The sequence below is a fragment of the Triturus cristatus genome, chromosome 11 (assembly GCF_964204655.1).
Source record: "Triturus cristatus chromosome 11, aTriCri1.1, whole genome shotgun sequence".
In the NCBI taxonomy this organism is placed as follows: Eukaryota; Metazoa; Chordata; class Amphibia; order Caudata; family Salamandridae; genus Triturus; species Triturus cristatus.
In genome coordinates, this window is record NC_140594.1 from 59871067 (window position 1) to 59887480 (window position 16414).

Below are 16414 nucleotides of genomic sequence, written 5' to 3' on the forward strand. Positions count from 1 at the left end.
ACCTATCACAAATTCCACCAGCACCTGATCATGAAGACATACCTCATCTCTTCAACTCCTTCACTAAGACCTACCATCACCTTCACTGCATCTTCCCTTTGATTCCATCTCGGAGACATACCATTGCTTTGGCTCCTTCACTGAAACCTATCATCACGGTCACTACAAGATTTCTCTGACCCCATCACAGACACATACCATCGTTTCGGCTCCTGCATTGAAACATAGCATCACGTTCACTGCTATATCCATTTGACTCCATCATGGAGACATACCATTACTTCGACTCCATCAGTGAGAACCTCAATGACCATCACAACGTCATCTTTTTTACTCCATCAAAAAGACATACCATCACCTTTGCTTCTTTACTGAAACCTACCATTAACTTAGCAACATCATTCCTTTGACTCAGTCACTGAGACACCCTACAACGTCCACTACTGCATCTGGAGTTTGACTTCTAAGGTCAGTAAATACAAAGTGATTAAAGTTAATTTAAAAATAATAACAGTAAAAATCATATACATTAGAAATAGCATAATGTAAATACTATCTAATTTCTGTTTGTAATGAAAGTAACGAATGGGGACCCAGAGAGTCGGAGGGAGGGAGATTAACCCTATGGGGCTCATTATGATGTTGTGCAGAATCACTTCCGCCCGACACCAACTCGGTCATGGAACTGACTGACAACCAGTCGGCAGTCTTGAACACCCCATTAGGATGTGACCGAACACTGTTTTGTAGCATTCCTATATTACACTATGGGAGCAATCATTACGGCCGTAAACCGGCTGTAATGCATGCTCCCATAGTTAAATGGGAGGTGCGGTTCATCCCAGCACCGCAAGCTGGCACTTCAAGGTGCCTGCCACAAGGTGCAGAGATCAACAAGGGGGCATCAGTCTCCAATTGGAGGTCATGCACCAAAGGGGGCCCTGCTGGGGGCACCCTAACACGCTATGTCGGACAGACCGGCCTGGAACCATGTCTGAAACTGTGATCATAATCTCAAGGGAGGAAAGAGCCGCCCTTGAGATTGCAGGCCGGATTCCGACTGGCGGACGGGCTCTCCAAGCCAGTCAGAAGCCAGCCAGAATGACCGTTCGGTTTCCTTTCCGACCCCCTCCATCATAATGAAGTGGTCAGAAAGGAAACTGACTGGCCCATTACATCTTTCTATGTGCAGAGGTCAGTCTTCAGTTTACATTCATTACCCTTCGCTCACCTTCTCTGCAGCAAACAGGGGTTAAACCTGTGATGCTGTCAACCCTCAAAGGGTGTATGATGTCACTTCCGCTGCCCCAGGCACTCTAGTTATTCCATGTCCAAACCAGTAAAGGAACTTTCTGCCATCCCTGAGCCGTGTAAGTGCAGCAAAGCAACATTATTTGTAAAATGTGCCAAACCCTAAAGCATTAGAAACAACATTTAGGGGATAAACCAATCAATTAAAGTTAAATGAACCCTGAAGATAGTCATAACGTGCCCTAATCATTTGGCTGCACTGACTCCGGATTGAAAGGCTGCGTGAGAAGCAGCCGCAGGGCCAGGCACATGAGCTAAGACTGCCCAGTGAGTGAGCCAACTATGTCCGACTCCGTGCCCATCTAATTCGGCCCAGGCTCCCACACAGAGCATCCCTTTATGCAGAGACTCCCACCTGCCGGCCATGAATTCATCTGGAACGTTACGGCCCTTAAAAGGCAACATTCAGAGCTGGGAAGAACAACTACAAATTAGGCATCAAATCCACTGAGACTAGTGGCACTTGAGAAGTGTGAGACCCTGCCAAGACCCACAGGGTGAGGTCAGCAGGAAGACAGAGCGGGTTCTTGTTTGCCGTGGAACATCGGTCCTTATGAATGGAAGAATGGACATTCAGCAAACTAACCACTTTGAGGCATGGGCACAGTGAGAAAGTACCTCAGCAAACTAAGTCACTTTGAGGCATAGGCACAGTGAGAAAGTACCTCAGCAAACTAAGTCACTTTGAGGCTTGGGCACAGTGAGAAAGCACCTCAGCAAACGAAGTCACTTTGAGGCATAGGCACAGTGAGCAAGTACCTCAGCAAACTAAGTCACTTTGAGGCTTGGGCACAGTGAGAAAGCACCTCAGCAAACGAAGTCACTTTGAGGCATAGGCACAGTGAGAAAGTACCTCAGCAAACTAAGTCACTTTGAGGCATAGGCACAGTGAGAAAGTACCTCAGCAAACTAAGTCACTTTGAAGCTTGGGCACAGTGAGAAAGCACCTCAGCAAACGAAGTCACTTTGAGGCATAGGCACAGTGAGAAAGTACCTCATCAAACTAAGTCGCTTTGAGGCATGGGCACAGTGAAGATGTACCTCAGCAAACTAAGTCACTTTGAGGCATGGGCACAGTGAGAAATTACCTCAGCAAACTAAGTCACTTTGAGGCAGGGGCACAGTGAAAATGTACCTCAGCAAACTAAGTCACTTTGAGGCATGGGCACAGTGAGAATGTACCTCAGCAAACTAAGTCACTTTGAGGCATTGGCACAGTGAGAATGTACCTTAGCAAACTAAGTCACTTTGTGGCATGGGCACAGTGAGAAAGTACCTCAGCAAACTAAGTCACTTTGAGGCATGGGCACAGTGAGAAAGTACCTCAGCAAACTAAGTCACTTTGAGGCATGGGCACAGTGAGAATGTACCTCAGCAAACGAAGTCGCTTTGAGGCAGGGGTACAGTGAGAATGTATCTCAGCAAACTAAGTCACTTTGAGGCATGGGCACAGTGAGAATGTACCTCAGCAAACTAAGTCGCTTTGAGGCATGGGCACAGTGAGAAATTACCTCAGCAAACTAAACCACTTTGAGGCATGGGCACAGTGAGAAAGTACCTCAGCAAACTAAGTCGCTTTGAGGCAGGGGCACAGTGAAAATGTACCTCAGCAAACTAAGTCACTTTGAGGCATGGGCACAGTGAGAATGTACCTCAGCAAACTGAGTCACTTTGAGGCATGGGCACAGTGAGAATGTACCTTAGCAAACTAAGTCACTTTGTGGCATGGGCACAGTGAGAATGTACCCCAGTAAACTAAGTCACTTTGAGGCATGGGCACAGCAAGAATGTACCCCAGCAAACTAAGTCACATTGAGGTATGGGCACAGCGAGAATGTACCCCAGCAAACTAAGTCACTTTGAGGCATGGGCACAGTGAGAATGTACCTCAGCAAACTAAGTCGCTTTGAGGCATGGGCACAGTGAGAAATTACCTCAGCAAACTAAACCACTTTGAGGCATGGGCACAGTGAGAAAGTACCTCAGCAAACTAAGTCGCTTTGAGGCAGGGGCACAGTGAAAATGTACCTCAGCAAACTAAGTCGCTTTGAGGCATGGGCACAGTGAGAATGTACCTCAGCAAACTAAGTCGCTTTGAGGCATGGGCACAGTGAGAATGTACCTTAGCAAACTAAGTCACTTTGAGGCATGGGCACAGCGAGAATGTACCCCAGCAAACTAAGTCACTTTGAGGTATGGCCACAGTGAGAATGTTGTTAGTTTGTTTGTTCTAATAAAAGTCAGGAAACACGAGTACCTTCGACAGCCTGGTCCAGGGCTGAGCCACGAGCAGGCGCGTGTTTGGGAAGCTGATGTGCCGTGGCTCTTTGGTGCATTGTGTCCTTTGTGTAAGTATTTTGGGACTTTCTCTTGGTTGTATTCGATTGAGACACAGCAGGCCGGTTGTTTATGGAAAGTCACTGATGTGATCTATGGTTTCCGAGATGGAGTCTGTACAAAAGTGCATCTTCCAGCATGTCCACGCTTTGTTTCTGACCAGACATACTGGTATATTTGACTCAAGGCTTGAGGAGCATGCCATGCACCCTCCTCAAGGGTTTTACACATAACAAACGGTATCAGAGGAACAGTCTAAAAGCATGTCAGGCTTTCTAGTGAAGCCATTATAATATCAGTGGCATAAATGCCATATATCATGTCTGGTGTACAGTGTGCAGTTACAACACCACCACCCTCCTCTCGTGTGGGTTTAAAAGGATGGCTTCAGGACTACCACTGCAGACCTGAACAGCTGTAGCCTCGGCTGCAGCCAGCACATGTAAAAAAGCAGATCTGACATCTGGAAGAGCTTAGTTTTTCAATTAACCAAGTCTCCGCTAAGTAGTACCTTAGAGCCCACAAGACCAGGGTGCACAAAATGTACAAGTGAGACATGCTAAATATGACTTTAGCATGATGTGACATTTCTCACTTATAAATGAATAAATAAACCCACTTACCTTGTGCTCGCCGCATCGCCACTTGGCGATGAGGCAAGCGCAAGGTAAGTGGTTTTATTTATTTATCTATTTCATATTACTTATCCCGTCATCTGTCAACTTCGAGCACCCTCCACCCGCCCCTGCTCCACCCCACCGCCTCACCACTCTTACCTGTGCGAGCCGCTACTGGTAACCACATCTCTTTCAAGTACCTCTGATATAGAGACGTGGCTAGAGAGAAGTGTAGTTATTCATGGCTTTTTGATTGAAGGCTTATCGATGACTTGCTTGAGGAGGAGTGGGCTAATTCCTCATTATGAAGTACATTTCTTTGGTGGTGTTTCCAGGATCAGAGTGGCCGAAAAGTGGTTATTTTTAAAAAAGAAAAAGAAATCTGAGCTGGTTCATTTGACCAATTTTAAGGCTGAGGTATAACTTTGCTGCTCGGTTGATTAGTTGTGATTTTGTCAAAGTCAACTAAACTTTTATCACAGAATCATTAGTATTTGTCTAGACAACCGCATTTTATGACTAGGAGACGCTTTTAAATAGCCCATGAGCTGATTTGCTGCACCCAATGGGAAGGGTTCTTGTCTTGTCTTTGGGAAAGCATAGAGAGGTCTTCTGTTCCTTAAGGATACGTCTCGGTGGCAACCCTCTACCATTCAGTTGTACTTCTTACTGTTATGCTATGTTATATTTGTGAAGCTCCCTAGAATCTCATAGGCTATCCTGACACTGAGCAGGTGTGAGTCGAGCCTCGCCTAGCCATAGTGGGCGAGCGTATTCAAAGCGCTGGTTCTTTCGCTTCTTGCTGAACTCAAGAAGCAAAGAGGCATCATGCATGTGAAGCAGTAGGTTGGTCCAGGCTATAGGAGCAACGTGGGCAAAGGTCTGACCACAAGTTCTGGCTCTACGTATTCAAGGGATGTCTGCAAGTAGGATTTTGGCTCAGCAGAGGTGTCGGCTGGGTTTGTGAAATAAGCTGTGGCTATTGAGGTGGGCAGGGCCTGTGCTGTGTAGTGTCTTGAAGGTGTGTGTGTGAGGAGGTTGAACTGGGCTCGTTTGTATGTAGGAACTCATTGGAGCTCCCCAAGGTGTGGTGTGATGTGCATGGTAGGTTGAGTATGACTCTGGCTGCCAAAGTCTAAATTGTCTGAAGTCATCTTCTGAGTTTTTTGGCTGATCCCAGCATAGGAGTTGTTCTTATAGTCCGGTTTGCTTATAACAAAGGCTCGTGTGATGGTATTGCGAGTTCTGGTGGCGAGCCATTTGAATTTTAGTCAGCATCTCCAGGGTGAGGAAGCAGGAGGCTTCGACAGTGTTAACTTGATACGAACGTGTGGTAATACGTACACTAGATATATATAATAACAAAGTATACGATTCACCAAAATGGACGCTCTAAAATGAAACATGGAAACATTCAGGAAGGATGGTATCTTTTTAACTCTAATTATGATGCCGATCTTGTTAATTTTGATCACGATGCCTTTCGGCTACACAAGTCAGTGGGTCCAATTCCATCATATGACATGTACACTAGAATGTTATATGATAATCTATGCATTTGAAAGTATATGTAACGCGTAGCCACATGTGTTAGGTCAGTCGCGTGAACATTTACACTAGTTTGTATAGACTTGTATTAGCAACAGAATTTCCTTCATTATTATTTAAATGAAGGTGTCATAGACAGAACAGAGTATTATGCTTACTTAGGGAAGATTGAGATTTGTGTTTTTAACAATAGACAGGAAGTTAAAAAGTTGTTTATTACCACTTGTCTTTACATAGAGCGGGGCCTCTTTTATCTGAGCGGATGCCAGGTGAGGTGAGGCGGTCTCCCGTACCATTGACGGGTAAGAACTCTGCTCTTTTTTTGAGCATTATCTGGCTCTCCGCATTAACATTTGTTTGTAGCGGACTATTGTATGTTTTGGTTAGTGACCAGAAATTTCCTTATGATTGATCAAGCTGTTTGACCATACACGCTTTACATTGAGTACTTACCCTTATTCTTGTTTTCTTTTCTTTATAGGATTATAGAAAGATGCTCCCCTAACAAATTATAAGGAGAGGTTTGAGAAAACATTATCTTAAGTAGGTCTTTTTGTTTTTTCACTGGGTTTGAAACTACACGATATATACAGCAGTAGCATAGGTTCTTTATGTTCCTGACGAAAGCCGGATTACTATTCTATCCTTAGGCTGAAACATGTTGACCTGGTATTTGTATTTTGGACTTGAGCAGTTATTCTGTTAAAACTGCGTCTACACTGTTTTTAAACTTTGTCACATGGATAGATATTATTAAAGAATTTTTTCTGTCCGAGTTGACAATTTTAACACCACTTCTTTACACTTTTTCATTGTTTTTGCACTGCTTCCATCACCATCATTAATACATGATAGCCATACGAAGACTCGAGGCATACACCTCATCTCAAGATGAATAGAGAGGTTTAAGTTGCCCATTCTATCTGCAGCCTTGATCAACTTGTTGGCTCAGTTAGGGCTATCGGATCCCAAATGATGTGGGCTGCTATTCTGGTGGCTGATGGGATTCATGATTTATTTTGATTATGTAAAGTGTCCAAATTGCTTGATTTCTTATGTTAGTGGACCCTAGATTTCTTTGTTGTGATGATAGTGGAATACCATATCACATGCCGCAGAAAGATCTAAGAGGATGAGGGTGGCCATATCTCCTCTGTCAAGGATTAGACGGATGTCTTCTGTAGCAGCGACGAGGGCTATTTTTGTGCAGTGGTTGGGTCATATGCCAGATTTCGTAACACTGATGAGCTGATGGTTTTAAGGTGGTTGGTGAGGCATTTGTTAATATGTTTTTCCATGACTATGACCAGATACGATAGCAGGAAGAGGGGACTGTAGTTGGCCAGCGCCATACGCTCCGCCGAAGGCTTCCTGAGCAGTGAGAATAATGTGGCATGTTGCCGCATGTCTGGGAAGGGGGCTGATGAGATGGACGCATTCAGGATCGGGTTGAGTGCTGTGCTGATGGGTTGTAGTCCTTTGATGAAGGCCTGGTGGGGCTAAGGGACTACTGGGGCCCTTTAGTGGACGGACTGCATGGCGGAGGCTGTCTCATCCATGGAGATAGTGGGCCATGTGCTCCTGGTGGTAGCCTTGGGTGACATGGGGAGCTTTGTAGCATTTGTTGGGTCTGGCTGAGGGCTGAAGTTGTAGTGCATGGTGGATATCTTGCTGCAAAAGAATTGTGAGCGATTGTTGCAGAGGTCTTGTGAGGCTGTTGGAGGCAGCCACTAAGGAGGTGAAATCTTTCACAATAGCAAAGCTCTCTCTGCTGCTGTTAGAGCTGGCCTAGAAGCGATCTGCAAGCGTGAAGACTTTGGTGGGCCATATTGGCTGCTGGTGGCGTTTAAGGGTAGATTTGAAGGGGTTCCTGTCTATGTTGCCTTGACTCATTCTCCATTTGTGTTCCAGTTGTTTTCAGTGGCACTTTAACGTCCTGCGTTCCTCCGTGTACCAACTAACGTATTCTGGATCTTGTGGCTTTGTTGTGCTTGAATGGAGCCAGGGTGTCAGCAAAGGGAGTGATGCAGTTGTTGAAGTTGGTTATGGAGTCAGGTAGGTTGTTGCTGAGTTTTAGTCGGTGTTTCGAGAGTTTGGTCATCCATACTTCCTCTGGGACACAGTTCCAGTTTCAGCAGGCTGCCCTGTTGGTGATTGTTTTGTGGTGTATGGGACCGGGATGGTAAATTTGATGAGAGCGTGGTGGGGTGCAGTGGATCGGCATGGGCTTGTCGATTAAGATGGTGTTGAAGGTGGTAAAAATGGGATCTAGGAGTTGTCCGGCAGAAGGGATGGATTCCTTTACTCATTGAATAAGGACAAGGTTCCCTAGGTCTTTGAGTATTGCAGACGTGTTTGGGTCAATGCCGTCTTCCAGCTGAAGTTCAGATCTCCGAGGAGGATGAAATTGCTGGAGTAGAAGATGAGGGGTGCAATGAAGTCTGCAATAGTGTTGAAAAAATGTGTGCGTTGAAAAAATGTGTGCATGGTCCTGGTGGTCTGCAGATGAGGGTGCCACTCAGGGTGAAGTTGGATGGGAGGCAGAGTTTGAGATGCAGAGTTTGAAAGAAAGGTGTTCGATGTTACTGGGGATTGTTTCTGAGAGGTGGTGCAGCTGATGACGTCCTTGTAGACAATGGTGATACCACCGCCGGGCTGGTCTTGTGTGTCCCTCCTTGCAATCTTGTAGTTGGGAGGGATAGCTATGGTGAATTCAGAGGCCGCTGTAGGGTGCAGCCAGATCTCTGTTCAGCCAGATGTCAGGTGCATGTTCAGCAGCAGGTCCTAGAGCTCTGTGGCATGTTTGGTGAGTAAGTAAGTGTTGAGAAGCATGCAAAAGAGAGTGGTGTGCTGTGCTGTTGGTGTCTGTTAAGTGTGGGTGTGAGGGGATAGTTGGTGGGTGCCATTGGTGCGCGAGTAGTGAACAGTACTTGTGGGAGAGTAAACGAGAACTTGCAGGTAGAGCAGGACCATGTTGTGTGGTTTGGCAGGAACACAGCGAGCAATGGGTGGGGTTGAGAGCACTGAGGGTCGTGACGGGCTTGTCTAAGAGAGAGAGAGAGAGAGAGAGAAATACAGAAAGACAGAGAAAGAGAGAGAGAGAGAGAGAGAGAGAGAGAAATACAGAAAGACAGAGAGAGAGAGAGAGAGAGTGAGGCGAGAGAAGATACCCAAAGGAGCAAGGCAGGAGCGAATGACGCATTGGAGTAGGATCCACAAGGGCCTTTCCTTGCGAGAGGGCCAGGGGCAGGTAAGTCCCAGGAGGCAAGGAGGCTCCTGCTTAATCAAAGTATGTAAGAGTAGGGAACCAACTACATTTTAAGTCTGTTGCATGCTTTTTTGAGGGAGGGGTTTATATGTTTTCTGAGCGGTGCAATGTAAAAGTGCTGTGAGGTTTCATAGGAGACTGTTATGGAAGAGCGGTGAAAGAATTTCTATGAAGATCTGGTCCACAATGTGCGAGAACTGGGTGTTGCTTGTTGTGGGTCTGCGAAAGTGCTCTGAAAGAGGGTGGTCTGGTGGTCAGGGCGATGCAGAGTTAGGAGCTCTTATCAGAAAGTTCTGTTGAAAGCTCAGAATGGAAGAGTGTCTAGAGGTCTGAGTGGGCTGTCAGACCAGTTGACGGCATACTCCTACAGAGTTCTGACGTAAATTTACTTCCCTTTTGTACTCTATGTAGGGAGGCGAGGTGGTACCACAATTCTATTGCTGGCGAGTCAACCTGGATTTCACAGTTTGGACCTTGGCCTGCTCACTAGATCTCACTGTGCCATTCTCAGCCAATCACTTTACCACCCTGCTCCATCAGGTCCCCACATCTGACAAAATCTAGAAAATCTAGAAATCATTGTGACATCTTCCGAAAGGTTTTTTGACCTCGAAGTAGTTCAATACAACTCAGCTGTGAGAAATTCTCTCCTCACCTTAGTGGGATTACCCACTTAAAGACTTCACATGACTCATAGTTTTAGGTTCTGAGATTGACAGGAATATATTGGCACTGAAAATACACCTTTTGTGAGGCCCTATGGACAATCCTTCGTAGTTTAGAAAAATACACAGCACACGTTCCTGAGATGTACATTGTGGCATACAGCCTTAGAGCCATGCTTACAACACAAGTATGTGATAAACCACCTCTGAGTCGAACGTCCTGCCTTCTACATTATTTAACAAACTCCAGTGCCTCAAAATGTTCATCGAAGTTCTGTAAATAAACATCCACACCTTATAACCATCAGTGCTACATAGAATGTGTGTATACCACTGTATTACAACTATTTAATGTGGGCACATGCCCAGATATCCACAGGTGGATACTGTATTGTTGAAAGAAGGTTTGGCCTTTCTTACAGATTTTTTGGAACATGCTTTGGCTTGAAGCCGCAGCCTACTTTCTACCACACACAACAGGGACACTCAGCCTCCATCTTGTTTAACTTGGGGCACTACTTCCAGCCAGAACGTTAGTGATTTCTAAACGGTGCACTAAATAACTTTCAACATGCACAATTACGATTACGATTGCCTCCCGGGCTTTCACTATTTTGATGCTAGGGATCCACAGATGTACACTCCTTAACACCATGGTGTAAATGACTATTGTGTTATCAGTGATGTCATCAGTGATGTCTTCAATGATGTCATTCGAGATGTCATCAGTAATGTCATGAATGTAGTCATTTAACATGTCATAAGTGATGTAATATGCATGGTCATAAGCAAAGCACGGCCTGGGACAAGTTATAGTTAGCTCAATAAACTATCACTGGTGAATCTCAGCACTTTTTGGGGTCTTAAACACTCGTTTTTATCATATTTCAACACTTAACAACCACGGCACTTTGACCTTTGATTTTTTTCAATGATAATATATATATCATTTTACTTTGGTAACACCAAACCTGAAAAAGTAACATTTCCATACATGTTGCATGTCAGCCATGATGTTAAAGGCTGACCTGACGTGAGGATGTTGACTTCATGCAAACATAGACCTGGAAGGCTCCCGGAGAGGAGAGAGCTCGTACCCAAAATACCACCTGGCCATAGGGCCCATAATTTGGTTGCCACTGCCCATGGGCAATAAAAACAGCCTTTTAACTCTAATGTGATCTGTGGCTGTCACTTAAAATACAGCAAGTTCCCAGTACCCGCCTCTCTGTTGCCATGGACGTCAACATTCATTTGATTTGTGAAGGGGATAATTGTCAGTGACAAAGCTGCATTCAACTCCATTTACCCAGGAGGGAAATTTGTGTGTGTGACCTTTAAGCTAAGTTGGATCTAAGGGTAATGCTCTTCTCAATCAGATCAAGAAACAAGCATTGGCAATGCCAATAGGTCTGGTTTTAATGTACCAACAAGTGTGAACACAGGCACTCACAAATGCCATTTATATGTGTTGCATGCCCAAATGTAGATACTTACTTAAAAGCCAGTCCTAATTGGCTTTGCCAATACTGGAAAAAACTTGGCAAACAGCGTGATGATTCAATTTAGTTTTAAGATGTAAAATAGACCTTCATGTGTTTCATGGGACGCACTTTCTGGAAGGCAGAATGATTCTCCAAACAGCCAAAAGTATTAGTTTTTTTTATTTTTTTTTATTTTTATATAGCGCGAACTTGACCCGGAGGTATCAGAGCGCTTTACATGAGCACTGGTTGCGTTACACAAGGAAACATTTATTTCTGTTAGCCATGGGGAGGGAGATCAAGTGATTTGCCCAGAATCACAGGATGTTGAACGTCGTTGCCGAGACTCGAACCCAGTTCCCCAGATTTGAGGCCGACCACATGCCTCCAGGTGCAGCCAAAGCCTACGGTATGAAAATTTGAAAGAATTGTTAACAATATGTCAGGCAAACAGCATCTCTATCCAGCCTGACCTAAACAAGCATTGACAAAGCCAATAGGTTTAGTTTTGTGCTTAATGGAAACAATTGTGAAAAAAGAACACAATAAGTTTTGTTTGAGTCAGTTCTAATTGTGTGTGGTAGTTATTTGTACTATTGTTAAACCTGTTTAATTCTAATGATGCAGGTGGTTTTCCAAGCCATCGATTGGATTTATAATGAATGAGAAAGGAGGGAACCAGAGACTACATCATGCTTCAAAACCTATCTTCTGGATAGATCTCAGAGTGTTTAGCTGTCTCCCGTCTGTATAAAAAAAAATGTATAGCGCCCCCTACTGCTACTGCAAGTTTTTACTGGTTTTACTCCAGTTTCACAAAGGCAAAATAAAAACAACAGAGGCGCGTCACCTCTGAGACAGTGTCCTCAACATCAAGGTCATGAACCAAATAAAAAAGTCAGGGCTCTTTATTAGCATACTGTCATTAACAATTCTATTTTTTTTAACTTAAGTGTCATATTAACAATCCCATGGGAACTTACAGTTTAGCCGAAGTTTTCAATGATTAGGATTTTCAGATGGGCTTGTATTTCATGGGGAGAGGGTGTGGCGCAGCGGCCAGAGTTGCCGACTCAGGAGCTGGGGATCCGGATTTGAGTCCTTTTATCAACATATGCTATGGTGCTGTCATGTATATATCCATTGGCCAAACTACTGAATTGCGTTACAGGCCTCGCAACTTCAATGTCTAACTCCTTTCCTTTTCTGCTGTTAAATGTCGTACTTATATTGTTGTTCTTACAAATGTTCACATTAAATGATTACGTCCAGTTGGACAGTTAAAACATACACATCATTGTATTTCTATGTGAATTACAGCAGTAGTTTTGTGTGTGAGGGACCGTTGTTTTTGAAAATAAATTGTAAAACAAGCATTATGCCCTGTCACATGACATCGACTGGTGGACCATGAGGTACTAAAAATGAGAAAAGTGGGGAATACTTCAACTACGCAGGTTGGATCAGCAGATACATCATAAGGCTACAAACTGAGGTTCCTCTTGGTCTCAATGCAGATGAGGAAATGCACATACACCTGCGAATTAATTAACACCCAAATGAAGGACAGCAATGTATATCTTCCATCTGAATCTATTACATGTCAATGATCTGTGAGTGACCGCCATAATGCCCATTCCTCATGGTATGTAAGTCCGTTACCAGCAGCCTTTTTGCTAACAATGCACACACCACTGTGTCCGTACAACCAGTTGTGAAATAACAGCTTAAACATACAGTGCATGTGGATTAGAATTGTGGATGTGTAATTCCAGAAAGAAACATACTATGTCATTCGTGTTAAACATCCCTTTTTGGGAACAATACAAGATGCTTTAATGATTAGAATCACATAAGTGGTGCTTAATATTCCAACAAACAACTCGCTTAAAAACGGGCACTCAGCCAACAGAAACAACACTTTTAATATAATAGATAAGCCCACTATTATGGATACAATGAGCAGCACAGGATACAAATAGAAAGGCATTCAACCTGCAAAATGGGAGAACTGCCGCACACACATATTAGTGGAAGGGCACTAGAAACCAAACACCCAGGAGTTTTTAAAACCTCAGAGGTCAAATGAATAAACAAAAAGAAAGAGTAGAGTTAATCACAGAACCTAACAATGCCCTCATACACAGTGGTGCTTAATAGGAACCAACAAGCTAATCACATGGGCACTTAGGCAATAGGGGCAGCACCTTCAACACAATAGATATGCCTGCTACCATAAAACATACAAATGAGGAGCATAAGTTATAAATAGGAAGGCACTTAGCCTGAAATGTGTGAATATTGCCATACAAACACACACATGATAGTGAAATAGCACGAGGAACAAAACATACAATATTAGTGAAAACCCCAGAGGTCAGAGAATGAGGTGTAAACACTATGACATAGTAGACCTATCAAACACAAGGGTCCACATCCACAGCAAACAGAGTCCATAACGTCGGCAGTAAAGCTGTAATGACTGCCAATTGCTTAACATAAGTATTATGTTTTGTGTGTGATAACATCTATATGTGACCTGGAAATACAAGTCCTAGAATGCCTCCTGATGGGCAGGATGGGCAACTGTGTATATGTATGTATGTGAAACTGACAAAGGACTCACTAACCATGAGCAAGACTCACAGGAGTTAAAACGCATTGGTGTTTGCTAAATTAAAATAAACCAAGGCATTGGATCCCACAGAGAGCCTCTCTGGGACATTTGCAAAAGAAGCCTCCTCAGGATGCTGGTCCTTGGTGAGTTCTTGTGGGCACGTGATAAGCCTTGATGACCTCTTAAAATGCTGTTCTGTCTCTGTTGTAACTATTGGTTTCTTTGGTCACAGCTTGTGTTAAAACCTCAGGGCAGGTCACTGCTTGTAGGATGAATGTGTTGCATGCTCTCCTAACAGTCAGTCACACACTCACTCACCATCCCACACAGCCACTCACATACCCGCAAAACCACTCACACACCTGCTCAATGATCCGTACAGCCACTCACACATCCACTCACAGACTTATACAACCACTCACACACCCACTCACCCATATATACAGCCACTCACATACCCAGGTTACTGGCACAGTATAATTAGGAAATAACATTTTAAAAAACTTCAAAATTCACTGTAAAAAACAAAGGTTACAGGGACATTATAGTTAGGAAATAGAATAAAAAAGCATATACATTCGCTGAAAAAAACAACGGTTACAGGGATGTTATAGTTAGGAAATAATATTTTTTAAAACATTTGAAATTCACTGAAAAAACCAAAGGTTACAGGGATGTTATAGTTAGGAAATAGAATTAAAAAAACCTTAGAAATTCACTGAAAAAATCAAAGGATACAGGGACTTTATAGTTAGGCTCAGAATTCACTCATACAAAACCAGTGAAATTCAGCAGATATAGTAAGCTAAGCTAACTACACCTTCCTAATTCCCTCCGCCAACAAGAAAACTTTCCCGCAGCAAAACAAGCCTAAACAATGGATAAGAGACACTAAAAACCTTGACTGGAACAACCTAGCCTCACACTGTGAGAAAGTTCTCATCCCCCTCAACAACATGTCAGACGTCAATGACCTCACCGCTCACGATGACCAAAGTCTTTGACCAAGCTGCTCCACCAAAACTCAAAAGAATTCCGGACAAAGATAAAAACCCATGGTTCAATGGAGCCCTGATTGAAGAAAGACTCAAACTTAGATCTTCAGAACGGAAATGGAGACAACACCCCTCCCCCCTCCAACTTAAACTACTTCGGAAAGCTAGAAACTCCGATAGCAAAAGTATTCTGCAATCTAAAAAAGACTTCTTTAGATCAGAACTTGACAATGCCAAGAATAGACCAAAGAAACTCTTTGAAATTCTTAAACAACAATCTAATAAATTGGCCAAATCCTCACTCTTGACTTCGAAATCTCAGCTTAGTAGTGAAGAATTATCCACGTTCTTTACAGCAAAAACGAACTACCTCCAACTTGAACTTAACACAGCAGCAACCTACTCAGCCACCCCAAAGATCATTCAAACTGAAATCGCTGAACAACCTGAGTTACCTTTGCCCAAAAATAACTCTCACTGGTCCACTTTCAAACTGTAAGATCTCAATGACATCACCAAAACTTTAGCAACCATGAAACTCAACAAACACTTCAATGACCCAGTCCCCTCAAAATGCCTTCCCCACATCTACCATGCCATCTCTCCTCTCTGGTTCCAAAATCATCGATGCCTCGCTAGCACAAGGTCACATCCCGGACTACCTAAAAATGGGCCAAGTCACCCCTATACTAAAGAAACCGACAGCTAACACCTCTGACCCCAATAACTTCCGACCCATAACCAACATTCCCATGCCAGCCAAGGTCCTGGAAAAATGTGTTCAGCAACAACTGAACCAACACATTGTGGACTTCAATCTTCTGAACATCCACCAATCAGGTTTCAGACCCGGCCATAGCACAGAGACAGCCATTCTGCATATAGTTGACGACGCCCTCCTAGCACTTGACCGCAATGTAACCTGCCTACTAGTCCTACTCAACCTCTCCTCAGCCTTCGACACAGTCAATCACGACAAAATTCTAAGAAGACTGGAAATTAGGATGGATTTATCTGGCACAGTCCTTCAATGGTTCAAATCCTTTCTCGAAAACAGAACGCAATCATTCATGGTGAACAAAAATCTTTCTCCCTCCTCACCGAACCTTCTAGGAGTACCACAACGCTCTACCCTTTCCCCCACCCTATTCAACCTATATGTTGAACCGCTAACCAAACTACTACAGCAGGCGAACATCGCCTACCACATGTACGCAGACGACACTCAACTTTACATCAAGATCTCCTCCATTGAAGACATAAAGACTATGAATCTAGCACTCGAAAAGACTGTCCACTGGTTAACGACCAACTTCTTCAAGCTAAACTTGCAAAAAATAGCATTTCTTCTAATCTCCCCCCTAATAACTCCCTGGAGACAAAGGAATGGACCAAGTTGATCACTGCTCTGATTTGCACGCCAACTCTGGTGGACTCCACCAAATCACTTGGAATTACACTAGATAAGAACCTGAACATGCAAACACACACCAACCTGTTAGCTAAAAACGCACGCTTTCACCTCAGCTATCTTAGAAAAATGAAACCTTTCATCGAGAACCCAGGACCTCA